This window comes from Heloderma suspectum, chromosome 10, assembly GCF_057233095.1.
Source record: "Heloderma suspectum isolate Gila_16-S chromosome 10, 16-S_ref, whole genome shotgun sequence".
Classification (NCBI taxonomy): Eukaryota; Metazoa; Chordata; class Lepidosauria; order Squamata; family Helodermatidae; genus Heloderma; species Heloderma suspectum.
Genome location: NC_139467.1, coordinates 34,880,631 through 34,895,062, shown reverse-complemented (window position 1 = coordinate 34,895,062; position 14,432 = coordinate 34,880,631). Strand labels below are relative to the sequence as shown.

The 14,432-nt window shown below is 44.1% G+C and overlaps 1 protein-coding gene across 4 annotated transcripts in view; it reads left to right on the top strand.

Moving 5' to 3' along the window:
* The first annotated feature begins 7,668 nt into the window (after window positions 1-7,668).
* The window catches only part of RCAN3 (regulator of calcineurin 3), a 34,088-nt gene continuing 27,324 nt past the window's right edge, over window positions 7,669-14,432 (top strand). Inside the window, exons 1-2 of one of the 4 annotated variants that reach the window (XM_084815900.1) lie at window positions 7,669-7,867; window positions 9,952-10,010. The gene's annotated coding sequence lies outside the window, so the exon portion shown is untranslated. Of the gene's footprint in view, window positions 10,011-14,432 lie in introns of all 4 variants that reach the window. The other 3 variants (XM_084815899.1, XM_084815898.1, XM_084815896.1) reach the window with 3 other exon arrangements.

Here is a 14,432-nt window from a genome sequence, read left to right as displayed (position 1 = left end):
CCATGTTAGGAGCCCTGGCTCCAACCTCAGTTCCCAGAAACTGAAAAATCCTATGGCCTTCCAGACAGTGTCTAGTGGCCATAGCATTGCTCCCTCCATAATTTATAAAATAGGAGCAGTTCAGTTGAGTATAGTTTGGACCTTTTCTATATGAGCTCTGGAGAGACAGTGAGTCATTAGTACAGGAAAATCTGCATTTACTCTTGTGATGGCCTGGCCTTGTGCCTTTGGGTCCAGGACAGGCATGTCAGCGGAGATCAGTGATTAAAGGCACAATCTTATGCATGTTTAGACAGGAAAAATCCCTACAACTCCCAGCATGGCCGAGGACTTTTATCTGTCTAAACATGCATAGGATTGCACCCTAAGAATGCTTCAAGATAGAAGGCTCCTAGCACTACCGGTCAAAAGGCGTTGTGCACGATTCCGTCTCTTCCTCCTTAATGAATTTTGTTCTGGTAAGACAAAAGATGGAAGATGCAGTAGGAAAACACAGGACAGTTACAAATGGAAGATTTTGTCTAGACCCCCTGTAAAATTCTGTTTTTGAGGTAGGGCAATTGCAGGATAAAAGGCTCATCTGGAAGCACCGTAGAGGGGTGTGGGTGTGTGTGTAAAGGATGTTAACAGAAGGTGAGCATCCAATGTAGATCACAAAGAGGAGAAACAGGTTCTCAGGATGCAATATTAAATTTATTATACAAAGCCCAATGTTTTTTGGCCTTTTTTATTTTAGGCCTTCTTCAGGGGGTTACTAAAGAAAAAAGTCTGCAGAATGTTTTCAGCAAAAGATTGTCTCCTGTGTTAATCTACTGGTGACTGGCTTTCTTTGGGAAGGAACAGCATGTAAGAACTTTTTTTTTTAATCCCCTAGGATGGTTGCTAAAATTGGAAAATAACTTTGCAGTAGGAGATATTTCTAACAGACTATAAAGAGTGGGAAGAAATAAGTCATCTTAGGGCTTTAGCTCTTGAGAACTAGAGGGGATTTCTTACAGCTCTTCCATTAGACTTCCCTCTTGAAAGTTTGTGTTGACTTCTCTTTTTCCTTTCTCAGTTAGTAAACACTGTTTTGTACCGTGAAAAGAGCTGGTCCTTGTCATGGAGGCTTTTCAAGCTATGTGTGGCTATGTCAGTGCACCAGGGCAGCTTATGCAGTTCTGAAAACATGTGTGCATATGCAGCAAACAGCTTTTGTGTAGTGTCATTGAAAATCAACACAGGAATGTGTTGCCTTGTGTTGTGAGCTGACCTACCCTCAGATTCCTGCGGGGAGAGGATGACATCTTCTGAAGTGCCTCTTTCAGTGCTTGGAACCATGGAATTCCAGGATGAGCCAAACACAGGAGCTGTGCAAGTAACCAGACTGCTCTGAGCAGCATTTCAGTCTGGTCAGCCTCCCAGGACTGGCTGTTGTTTCCTTAGCTTGGTTTGTGCATGCTCTTCTTTGCCAGCTTTGTCTGACTGACAAGGGCAGTGGGAGAACCCCATCACAGGTTGTCACATCTCTTCTCCAGCTCTGCTCTGCTGCTCTCTACAGAGCTCTACTGAGACTGACAGCTCTTCCCTGGCCATCAAGTCCCTCAACAGTGTCTACTCTGTAGTAGCATGTGGGTACATAGGAGTTGTTCTACAGAGAAAGAGAATCAGGGGCCTCTGGGAAGTCACTTTCCTGAGCATGGATTGTTTGGGGATATCTAAGCCCTTTCTGAGGAGATGGCTGACAACTCTTAAACCAATGTCTGTTTTCAGGATGATGGCTGATTGTATCGCTCTGCATCATTTAATTCTAGACTGTCAAATAGACCTCATGTTGGCTGAATGTACTGTCTAAATGTCTTCACAATAGTATGTGTAAATAAACTTGAGCTTTATGATACACCCAAAGATGAACAACATCATGTTTTGTTCAATGAGAATGTTACACCTAGTGGGTGGGTGACTAAATTGGATAAAAATTAATAAGAGCAAGTGTGACATTTTAGCTGAAGCTCCGTGGGACCTCAGCAGAGAGCAGCTAACAGTGTGAGTTGCATGGCATGCAGAACTGTGATATTAGTTAGAACCTTGAATGTGGTTGCTTGCAGAGTTTATAGAAGGGATGGGGAAACTTTTTTGGCCCAAGGGCCATATTGCTACCCCAGGAACCTCCTGGGAATCACATAGCAGCACTGGGCGTGAGCAGAGCCCAAAGTGAGCATGGCCACCTCAGTCTCAGATGCACAATTCAGACACACACACACACCATTTATGCCAAGGGTAGCAACCTCAGGCTCGGAGACCAACTCCAGCCCTCCAAGGTTCTCCAGATAGCCACGCCCCCTTCCCCAACCACCATTCATTTGGTGGTTTCCCCGTTTTGTGCATTCCAAAAGGTTGAGATGTCTCTCTGAAGATTTAGTGAGCGTTAAACTAAAATATGCTGGCATTTTTGGCCCTTCCTCCTTTGCCTTCAGCCCCACCCCATTTTGCCTTCAGCCCCATCCAGCCTGGGAATGCAGCTCCCGAGAGCTTCTCTGAAACTGAATTTGGCCCTTGAGCTGAAAGAGGTTCTGCACCCCTGGCTTATGCACACCCCCAGCCTCCCGGCCCCCGACTGATCCATGCAAATCAGCTGAGGGGTGATCTTCCCTGCTGAGCACTGAGAAATGAGCAGGAAAAAGTCCTTCTCTGAGCAGCACCTAGTTTGTATAGTTTACTCTGGTTAAGACTGAACCGAAACGGGGGACAAGTGCACGCTGTACTGTGGTGGCTCAGGGACCTCAGTTTAGACTGCAAGCCATTACCATGAGGGAAAAACACTGAGGCTAAATAGTAGATCATGCTGAAGATTTATGTTAGCTGATTTCCTCACATCTATGTGGCTATCCAAATTCTGTACAATCTGGTGACATTTGCTGGAGCCAAAAAGGTTCTGAATAGCGAGCTGCTGACCCAGCCCTTCTTTAGAACACACCGGCACAGAGAATGAATACTTGTGCAGGAAACACCTAGTCATTTGATAGAGGGCTGGTTCAGATATGATGCTAAATAATACTTTAGTGTCATGTGCATTAACCACAGACTTGTACCCTCCCCCTCTGATGTGGCCACAGGGAGATTAGGAGCATCTGTTACTGCTTTTAAACTAACTACAGTTCCCCATTGTGTCTAAACTTGAGGGAACTGTGATTACGTTTTAAATCATGTGAACAGCCCAGGATCAGAAATCATGGCTTGTTCCTGGCTTATTTGATCATAGTTTAAACTAAGCATATTTCCCCTGAGTTCAGACTTAACGGGGAACTCTAGCAAGTTTAAAAGCAGACTGTTCTCATCCTTGTGGCTGCAACGGAGGGGAGGTGGAACATGAGAACCCAAGACTTAATGTGGTCTCTGCACAGAATGCTAAACTATGTTTTAGCATTTTGTCTGAAAAGGACCAGAGAGATTTATTCCACCCTGTGTTGCATGCTGTCTCAACTTCAGTTCGCAGAGTGTTTTAGTTCTTACAGTTATTTCTTGCGCACAGACAGGAACAACCAACAAGACAGGGCATCTGACCATCAGCATGAGGGAAGGATAAGCACCATAATAATCATAGACACTGGGATCCTAGGAGTAGTGGGAACTAGTGCTGCTAAGGGTTTTACAGGCCCCAGAGCAAATGAGTTAGGCCTCTGATCTCCAGAGTGCACAGAAGAAGCAACTCTAGATCCCAGGGATAGGAAAGATACTGTAAAGGGATTTGGGGGGTGGGTAACGTGTATAATATACATACATGCCATACTGCATTGTCTGGTTCTAAATACAAATGAGACAACCAGAAATGTAAGGAACTTTTTAAAAGGAGGCTAAAAAAAAGGGGTGGGGTGGGGGGAGAAGCTGAACAAAGCAATCAGTTCTCCAATGTTACAAAACAAGACAAGGGGGTTGAGGAGACATATGAGAAAAGGGTATCCTGAACCTGTCCCCAAATGCTGTTCTTAATATTAAATTAATATTTATTGTTACAATAGAACTGCATGTTATGGGGCTTCCAATCTTAATAATTACCTTCTAACACTAACATGGGAATTTTATGTGTGTGTTGCTTAATGCATTTCCAATCTGTTGATTTCCCCTTGCAAATGCCCCCCCGAACTGTAAGTGCTGCTGGAGGAAAAACAACCTCAATTGGAGGAATTTGCATGGGAGAACTGGCAGAAAGCGTTAGGCATTCGCCTCCTCCCACCTTGACAAATGCCAGCTACCCCTGCATTGGCATTAATTCAGCAAATGCAGGTTTGGTAACGCACATTTGCTAAGGTAATATGTTGTTCTACCCTTTTAGAATGAAATTAAAATGTAATTTCATTATTAAACAAATACATGGGCATATAAACACAGCCCAGATATACTAATAAGAAAATGATAAAGACCCACATAGCGGTTTGAGCTGTGCATGCTTGATAAAAGTTTTTTAAAATGAAAATCTCTAACGTCCACCTTTTTGGTCTCTAAAACCATACAGATATGAAGGTTTACAATGAATATATTAATGCAATTGAGTTGATTGTCGCCTCTGCATGCTGCCAGTGAAGCCTTGCCTACATAATTAACGCTAGCCATATGGATTTTATTCCAGGGAAGTAAATAGAAAGTAACCCTGAGAACATTTTTCATTCATTTATATTTGGGCACTGAATTACCAGTCAGGAAAAAAAGCAGCGGAAGCCATCTGTCGTCTGACTAAGGGGGCACTTGGTTAATAGTAGCAGCAAGTTTAGTATGTATGGAAAAATACAGGGAATAAGGAAAAAATTATTATTGCACATTTGAAATAATCCACATATAGGCAAACGTGCTTCTGCATGTAATCTGGAAGCTGCTCACAATATCTGAAATGACTACTTGGGTTAATAAAATGTATTGATTCACAAGCTGTTTCAACAACATTTCGCCATATTTATTGTTTGTATTTGAGATGCCTATCAAATGATTCCCTACAATCATTTTTTAAAAACACAGAACAATGACACAATAAAATCAAACAAACCTAAAAAATTCACAAACAATATAACCAGCAGGAAAATACACAATAAAAAGCAATACATAACCGCCAACTTGTATGGAGAAAAATAAGTGGTAATTATATATTGCATTACATAGTGCATACTCAAAGTGGGAATCCACAGGCTATTTAAATCAGGAAGGTGTGCAGTTAGAGCAACAGTAGTGAGAGAAGATGCAAAGATGCACTTGCCAAAATTCTCTTGCAACATAGATCTGGCAATCCTAAGAACAATTTTTGAAGCTTATCCTCTCCTTCAATGTGAGGTGGCCTGTATCTTTAATAAGAACAATATCTTTTCTGCAGCTGATCTGCAGCTGGGTACAGATAGATGCTGTGCCTCTGTTCCTGTATAAACTCCCCGCTTCTGCTCCTGAACATCAGAAGAGCCACGTTGAATCAGACCAAAGCCTGAACTAGTCCAGCATTTTGTCCATACCAGATGACTGTGGGAAACCCACAAGGAGGACATGAGAACAATGTAGTACCCTTTAGCTCATGTTCCCCAGCAACTGGTACTGAGAGGCATATTGTCTCTGATCCTGGAGGTAGCATATATCCATCAGGACTAGTAACCATTGATAGCCTTATTCTCCATGAACGTAACCCTATTTTAAAGCCATCAGAACATCTTGTGGTAGAGAAATCCATAGTTTATGTACTATGTGAAGAAGCGCTTCCTCTTGTCTGTCCTGAATCTCCCACCATTCAGCTTCATGGGTTGATTCTGGGCTCTAGTATTATGGGAGAGTAGTTTAACAGTTTGCATGGAACTGGGAAAGCATGAGATGATAACAGCTGGGCAAAAAGTAGGTATGACTCAGAAAAATTGTCAGCTGTATGGGAGTATTGAGTAAAAATATGTTTTCTGGTCAGTAGGGAATTGTACTTTTTAATGGTGAGGGCCCTCAAATTCGTTAGTTGGTTATGTCCACTAGCAGATCTTATGGGCCTAGTTTGTTTTCTGATCGAATCCCATAATGATAATGAAGAGAATGTCCAAGGACAATCCACCTGTTTGGTGTGATTGAGTCTGATGCATGGACAAAGGGATTGCTTCACCAACAGAACACTACCTAAAGAGGGGTCGCAATGATGTGCTATATATGGCTTCGGTTCTGAGCTGAGTGCCAAGTGAAATGGTCACAAGATAGTTAACTCTCATGCCTAGATGTACTAGCATCACATAAGCTACAAATATGGTCATGTTACATTTGGCCCTCTGGCTTGATAAACTACAAAGTGGTGGAAACAGTGAGTCATTGGCTGGGTGACTTAGCCATAATCCCCATGGTGGCATAGATTTGGTTGATGTAGATGCTGGATTCCTTTATCAAAAGCTCAACTTCGCACATTTACACCACATTGCAATCCACCTCCAGCAATGTTAGAGGGCTGACATTGCCCACGGGGGACCTGCTTTACTACAGCCTGCATCACTCCAGCCAAACCACATTCTCAAAGCATCAGTGTGGCTGTGTGTGTGGTGCAGCTATGACCCAGAGTTAGTGTTTCGTATTTCGTACATCAGAAGAGGCGTTGCTAGCTAGTCTCATGGGGGCAACATCCACAGGAGTAGCCATGTTTGTTAAGGCAAACACAACGAAGGGACTAGTAGCACCTTAAACACCTCACATGTGTCGTGGCATCAGCTTTTATGGACTAGAGTCCTCTTCATTAGATGCATGAAGCGAGGATAACCCTTCAGCTCATCTCCGAAGGGTTGCGGCACACTAGTCTTTAAGGTGCCACAAGATTTAATTTGCTTCTGTTCTTGAGCAATGTAAAAAACAGTGTGTTGTGTGTTAAAATGAGTGTGTGTTTCGACATGAAAGTATTAATTTCAACGTTGTGAGGGGCATTTACTGGTGTGATCACAACCCTTTTAGGAGGGGAAAGCCTTGCTTTTATTATATTTCTCTCCCTCTCCACTAATGAGGGAAAAGTCAGGGTTCCCTTTTTGCCTTCTCGATCAAACCACATCTGCCCTTTCACTTCCCCTCCCTCACCACCTTTGAGGGAGCCTTCTATTTGGTTATTATTTTTTATACTGTAGTTTTAAGCTTTTAACCTTTGATATTGTATTTTATCTTCTTGTATTTTATGGTTTTAATTGTTGTGAACCACCCCAAGAGCTTCGGCTACTGGGCACTATAGAAATTGTAATTAATGAATTAATTAAAAAAAAACACCAGCCGTTTTGAACTTCAACTCCCATCAGCCCTAGCCTGTACAATCAATGGTCAGGAATGCTGGGAGTTGTAGTCCAAAGCATCCGGAGGCCACCAGGCTGGGGAAAGCAGGGTGACGTCTGAGGGGAGGAGAAAGAAAAGAAATGGACGGGGGAGGGGGGAGAAGAGGGAGAAAAGCCCGCCTTTTCTTCACCACGTGACCTAAGCTACGAACCCTAGGAAGCGAAGGCGTAGTTCCTTCATAATAGAGAGCGCGCGCACAAGCGCACCCCCCCCCCCCTCCGCTTTCTTCCATCCGGGCCACTCATTTCTAGGGGGCTGAAGAGAAGAGAGGGCGGGTGCGCGCGCATACTCACGAGAGCGCGCGCTGGAAAGCGCGGCCCCAGGAGCTTCACACGGGCACGTGCGCATGCGCGCTTTCCCTCTCTCCACAGATCGTCCGGCGTTCTCGGAAGGAAGGAAGGAAGGAAGGGCGGGCGGCCGGGCCGGCCGGCGGGCGGGCGGCAGAAGCAGCGGCCGAGGGGGTGGGGCTGGGCTCGCTGAGGCGCCGCCGCTCCTCGCGGACTGGTCGTGCCCGGCTGGTCTTTTGGGGCGAGTCCGAGGGGAGGCGAGCGGCGGCTCTGATCCTGAGGTGAAGGCGACGGTGAGTGCCAGAGGGCTGAGGCAGCGCGGAAACGACTGTCCGCCCCCTTCGCTCCCCGTCTGGGGTATCCGCGCCCCCTTGCGCCCCCTGCCCCTTGTTGTCACCCCCCACACACACACTTCGGCCGAGTGGGGCTTCCTAGCCCCGCCTCGCCTCTTGGTGGCCCACTCTGTTACCCCCACTTCGCCTGTCTTCCTTTTATTATCCTCTTCTTGCCCTTCAGCCCCCCCATTATTCGATCGACTCCCCTTTACCATTTACATGGGCCACCTTCTCTTCCCCCGCCCTGATTGCCCTCTGAGGAGCCCTTGCCCACAACGTTCACTCCCTCCTGCTTTTTGGGGAGGGGATGGGCATAGGTACGCACGCATCCACCGCCACGCAGGTGGAGCCTCCACGGACAGAGGCAGTGTACCTCTCCGGAGGGGACGGTGGGGACAGGCGGCAGCAGCAGGGAGAGACCCTCGCCCGCCTTCGTGCCCTCTTGGTGGGCTTCCTGGAGGCATGTGCTTGGCCGCTCTTGCGAACGGGATGCTGATGGACCTCGGGGTCTAACCCATCCAGCAAGGCGATTCTTATTTGCAAGGGATCTGATTAGCACGCGCACAAGCTGGAGGACCTATTCTCTCTCTCTTTCCTTCCCTCCCCACTTCTTGCTCACCCCTCCGAAGGGCATTGTGTCCTTAACTCATCCCTTTATCAGGTCCTCACTTAATACCTCTTCCCAATGTAGCTGCTGTCTCATGGATTTTATTCTGAGACACAAACCCCCCAGAACCTCAATCTTCCATTCGAAGGGGGATGTTGCCCTTCTGCTGACTGCCCCCTCACTCTGTATGGGCATGGTGCCAGCAAGTTGTACCCTTCTATTGCCCTGACAGTCCAGGGATCTCCCCCCCCCAGCTTTCCTTCACCTTATTCAAGGGTATATTGCCATCACCTCTTCCCTGTTACTGCCCCTCACTTTGCAGGACCTGTTACTGCCCCTCCTTTATTGCCTCCTGCTTGTGCATTAGCAGTGCCCCTTTTCCCTTGCTCCAGGACCTTTCTCTCCCCCTTTTCTCCTCAATGTAGCCCTTGCCCCTTCTTATGTGTGTCTCCTGTTGTCATTTTTGCCAGGCATTTCTTATCCTGCTTATTCTCTCTGCTCCTAAAGCAACTTGTTGCCCTGCCTGTTTGTTCTATGATTCCCATACCCCCACCTCTTCTCTCTAGTTTTCCTACCCCCTTCCCCTTACATTTGCATCTTTCCTGCTTGTTCCTGTCCTTGTCCTTTGCTGAACCAGCCATCCTTTCTTCATGTTGTCCACCTCCATTTTCAGAAGCGTTTCATTTTTATTGCTTCCCCCCACCATATAGATCCTGCCTTATTGCCATTTTATTTACTTCAGCTCATTCGCATTCATATTTTTTGTTGACTTAATCTTTGTTTGTTGCCCTGTCTATTGTCCTATCTGCCCCTGTTCCATCTTGGCCTGGTTTAGACATAACAGGAATCCATGATTTCCCACTACACGAACAAACCATGCCAGGCCTTGAAGGGCTTGCTCACCCCCTCTCTCCTTTTTGCATGCTAGACAAAGAGATTGGAAGTATCACTTCCAGCTTTATACTAGCTGCACTTCCCCATGATATCTGAACTCAGAATTATAGCTTGTTTAAACTATAATATTAATGATATCAAGCCAGGATCAAACCTGGTTTCAGATCCTGTCTTGTTCTGAAACTATCATTTAAACAAACCATAGGGTAAAACTGGAAGTAGATGTTTCTGGTCTCTTTCTCTGACATGCATAGTGGGGGGGGGTGGATATACAAGCCCACAGCTCTCAGCAGCTTGTTTATATAGCAGGAAACCATGGTTTCCCGTTACATATGACCTTGGGAATCTAGTAGGGTGATACTTCATCTTTCTTATCCCAAGCTAGGCTTGTGGTAACAATGGGTGCATGGAAGACAACAGTGTTCCTTCTATTAGGGAAGAAGTGGAGTATTTTGCCTGTCTCAAGTAGAATGTATGCTTTCCTTATTGATGGGAGTGGATGGGACTGTCAACACAACTAAGTATGTCATACACACAACAGATTTAAAACAACAACAACATGGTTACATGCTCTGTGTGGCCTCCTTGAGGATTTGAAAGGTAAATGCTTGTCTTAGAGTGGAAATGAAACCACTTTAGTTGTGAATGCAAGTATTTGTCATTGTGGTTAAGTTTTGGGTAAACTTCCATTGAAGGCTCAATCCTATGCAGATTTAGACAGAAAAAGGGCCTGCAACTCCCAGCTGGCTGGGGCATAGCTGGCTGGGGCATAGCTGGCTGGGGCCTGCTGGGAGTTGTAGGCCCTTTTTTCTCTCTAAACCTGCATAGGATTGCACCCGTAGTAGTATAGGAATGAACTTTGGAGATGGTTTTTATTGTTCAACTTCATCAGTTTACCAATTTGGTATCCCAAAGTCATGAATATATTGGGGATAAGTGCTGGTAGATTATCAGCACAATCCTATGCTCATTGATTTGGAAATAAGCTCCATTGTGTTCAGTAACACTTCCTCTCAGGAAAGTGTGCATAGGATTGCAGCCTAAAACTACAACCCTCTTCACTTAGGAATTATTTGCATTTTCTCTCTCACACACTTTTTAAAAAATCTTCCTCGTTCCTTAACCTCTAGCAATGCAAAAAGAAGAAAGCCTGCTCTGGGAAAATGCTTGACAACATAGTAACTTCTGCTACAAATATTTCTATTCCTTCCTTTCCACATCTTCTCTAGGGCAAAAGATTCAGTGTGACAAATTCACTTCTGTAAACACTACAGTTTAATTTTTACTGTATTTAAAGTCTTCCCTAGTACATCAGAGAGTATGATAAATCACTAGGTCATATATGATCCAGGTACTTAAACTTGATGGGATTAGGAGAAGTTTTGGCTTTATCTAGAAGACAACTTTAGCTTTTTCTTTGAGATTTTAATCATGAATGTAAGAAGAGCCATGCTGGGTCAGACCAAGAATCCATCTAATCCAGCATTCTGTTCACACAGTGGCCAGCAAGATGCCTGTGGAAAACCCGCAAGTAGGACATGTGGAGCAGCACCCTCCCACTCGTGTTCCTCAGCAACTCAGCATACTGTCAGTGGAGGTGATATATAGCCACCACAACTAGTAGCCATTAATAGCCTTACCCTCCATGAATTTGTCTAATCCCTTTTTAAAGCCACCCAAATTGGTGGCCATCACAACATCTTGTGGTAGCACATTCTATAGCTTAGCTATGTACTCTGTGAAGAAGTGCTTTCTCTTATCTGCCCTCAGTCTTCTACCATTCAGCTTCATAGGATGACCCTGGGTTCTAGTAGAAGAGAAGGATGAAACTGCCTCCCTATCCACTTTCTCCACACATGCATAATTTGGTGTACCTTTATTATTTCCTGTGCATCTTAGCCTAAGTTACTTATCTGTAACATTCAAAAATATATAATAGAATATACATAAAGCTAAAAAGCAAGCTCCCAAGGCAGCTTATAATGCAAAGCTTTAATTTAAAACCATGTTATGATAATAAGGCATATCCATATCATTTATAGCAATGCTATATGTTTGTTTTCAATGCCTTAACGTACATGAATAGTTTCAACATGGTCTGTGTTCCTTTTTTTTAAAAAAAAAAAATCTGTTTGCTGAAAAATAGTAAATCATATTGAAAACAAAATATTTATTTCGATTTGCAAAACTTAAAGCATGAACCATTTCATTTAAAATTCTTTAGTGTATATTACTGCTTCTAATTTTTCAGTTGAGGTAATTTTCTGCAATATTCACAACCAATCCTCAACACAAGACACTTCTGTCACTTTCCAGTTCTTTGTTACAAAAATATTATGAGCAATGTGTAAATTCATAAAATTCCAATCTCTTGATCCAATCTGTTAGTCATTTTATTAGATTAAAAGAACAAAGGATTCATGAGACAATTTATATCCTATTAATGGGTACTGGCTGTCTTGAAGAACCTTGCAATTGTCAGTCTATTGTTATCTGTTTGTAAATGGAAAAACTGAAACAGAGGTCATTTGAGGTTACTTATGTCATCTCAGTTCAGCAATCCACAAAGCTGGAAGCCAGTGTTCTGTAATGGAGCTGTAGTCTCCTTTTCATCAGATAGCACAATGTATTTTGCTGCATTGTAGATTTCTTAGTAGATCAGCATTTTCCCTCTGTTAAAGGTCTTTATGCTAGAAATGTTACTTTGCAGTTCTTCTTTGTAAATGAGGAGATACTGTTACAGAAAGAAGGAAATTAGTCGTAGCCCTGATCCTTTAAGCAAATTATTTGTTTCTGTGTGTTCCTCTCTTCCTCAGTGTCCCTACCCCTCAGTTTAAAGAAGATGCAATGCAATATTAGGGGCTTCTAGGACTCTGTACTAAAACTCTCAACTAACAATAGGAACCCCCAACGTTCTGTGACAAATGAGAAGCACCTTCATTTGCAGTAATTATTTTGACTCTGGAGCCCTGCTCAAACCTTCATTGAACAGTTCAAACCTTCATGAAAACGTAACAGTTTCTATTCTTGAGATACCACAAATTCCTTCTTGAGCAGCACCAGGGGCGTTGTTAGGATAGAGCTCACCTGGGCACTGGCCCTGGGTCTTTTGAGCTGTGCCCTGGATATTTCGAACTGTCCTAATTGCCATTTTTTTACATTTTCCCATTGACTTGCATTGGAAAACAAAAACAGCCATAACTTTTTTAGTTTTAGGATAAATGCATGAAATTTGGAGGCTTGGTAGCCCCCATGGAGCTGATTGACTAAGCCAAATTTCAGGCAGTTAGGTCCAGTGGCTTTTGATAGCCACAGGTAAAATTTGCTATTTTCAAGAAAATGTGTCAAAGCAAAGAGCTATAATTTCTTTGTTCTTCCACATAAGTGTATGGAATTTGGAAACCTTGCAGCCCCCCTGGAGCTGATGGAACCTGCCAAATTTCAGGCAGTTATGTCGAGTGACTTTTGTGCTAGTCACAGGTAAAGTTTCCTTTTTTCAAGAAAATGTGTCAAAGCAAAGAGCTATATTTTTTTTGTGCTTCCACATACGTGCGTGGAATTTGGGGACCTGGCAGCCCCTATAGGGATGACTGAGCCTGCCAGAGTTCAGACAGTTAGGTCCAGAGGCTTTTGTGGTAGCCATGCATAATGTTTCCTTTCCTCAAAGTCTAAAACAAAAAGTAAAAACCGTCAAGTCATCCAGGGGATTAGAGATCCTAATCAGAAGGTGTTTAAGGTGACCATTAGGAGGTCACTATCCATAATCTCTGGTGTAGGGGTTTTTTTAGTTACAAAAAAATCTCTGTCCCCTACTTTTCTTTTCTGCTCTTACATGCCCACTGATGGGAGCTTGCCTGCAATGACGTTTTGAAGAGGGAGAAGGAAGGGAAGAAAGAGCTCCATGTGAAATACTGGTACAGCATCCGATTTTACTGCCCCAAACTGGAACCTTTGGGTTCTGCAGAAGTTGAGTAGCTTCAGTACAGCAAAGGATCCAGTCAGCCTCCACAAACTTCTTTCTCCCCCTCTACTTTAATTTCTCCTAAATAGCTGTAAGACTCGAATAATCCCAAAGGGAGGGTATGGACTATATGGTGTCATGATCAAGAAACTGCTGGGGCTTTTAAATAGGTTCTACAGTTTTAAAGAAGCTAGAAAAAGCCCTCAGCCACCTCACCTTATAAAGTTCATTTACAGTCAGGGCCAGAAATATTGGAACAAGGATAACGGTTTTGGCAGTTGGCCTCTGTACACCACCACATTGAAATTGAAAGGAAACACACCCAGATGGGAGCGAAGTCAGGACTTTCAGCTGTAATGCAAGGGGTTTGACAAAAGTGGGGCACTACCCATTCAGGAAGTACATCCAGTGGCGTACACACACACCCATTGTTGGTGGCTCATAAGTAATGGAACGAATGGCTGACAAGCAGCTGCATGGCCAGGTGTGGCCAGTTTCCTGGGTACCCCATGACCAATCAAGCAGATGAAAGGCCTGGAGGTGGTTCTGAGTGTTACATTTGCATGTGGTGGCTGTTCACTGGGACTCCCAGCATGAGCTCCAAAGAGGTGTCCATGCGAGTGAAGGAGGCCATCATTAGGCTGAGGAAATAAAGTAAACCCATCACAGAGATAGCAAAAATGGTGGGAGTGGCCAACACAACAGTTCGGAACATCCTGAAAAAGAAGGAATTAACCGGCAAGCTCAGCAACAGCAAAAGGCCTGGAAGACCACAGAAGACAACTAAAGTGGATGACCGCAGAATTCTGCTCATGGTGAAGAGGAACCCTTTCACAACATCTAGCCAAGTCCAGAACGCTTTTGCAGAGGTAGGCATGTCATTGTCAACATCTACAGTCAAGAGATGGCTTTATGAATGTAAATACAGAGGCCTCACAACAAGGTGCAAACCACTGGTAATGCTCAAGAACAGAAAGGCCGGATTATTAGCCTTTGCCAGCAAACACCTAAAAAAGCCTGCCCAGTTGTGGAATAAGATTCTTTGGACTGATGAAACCAAG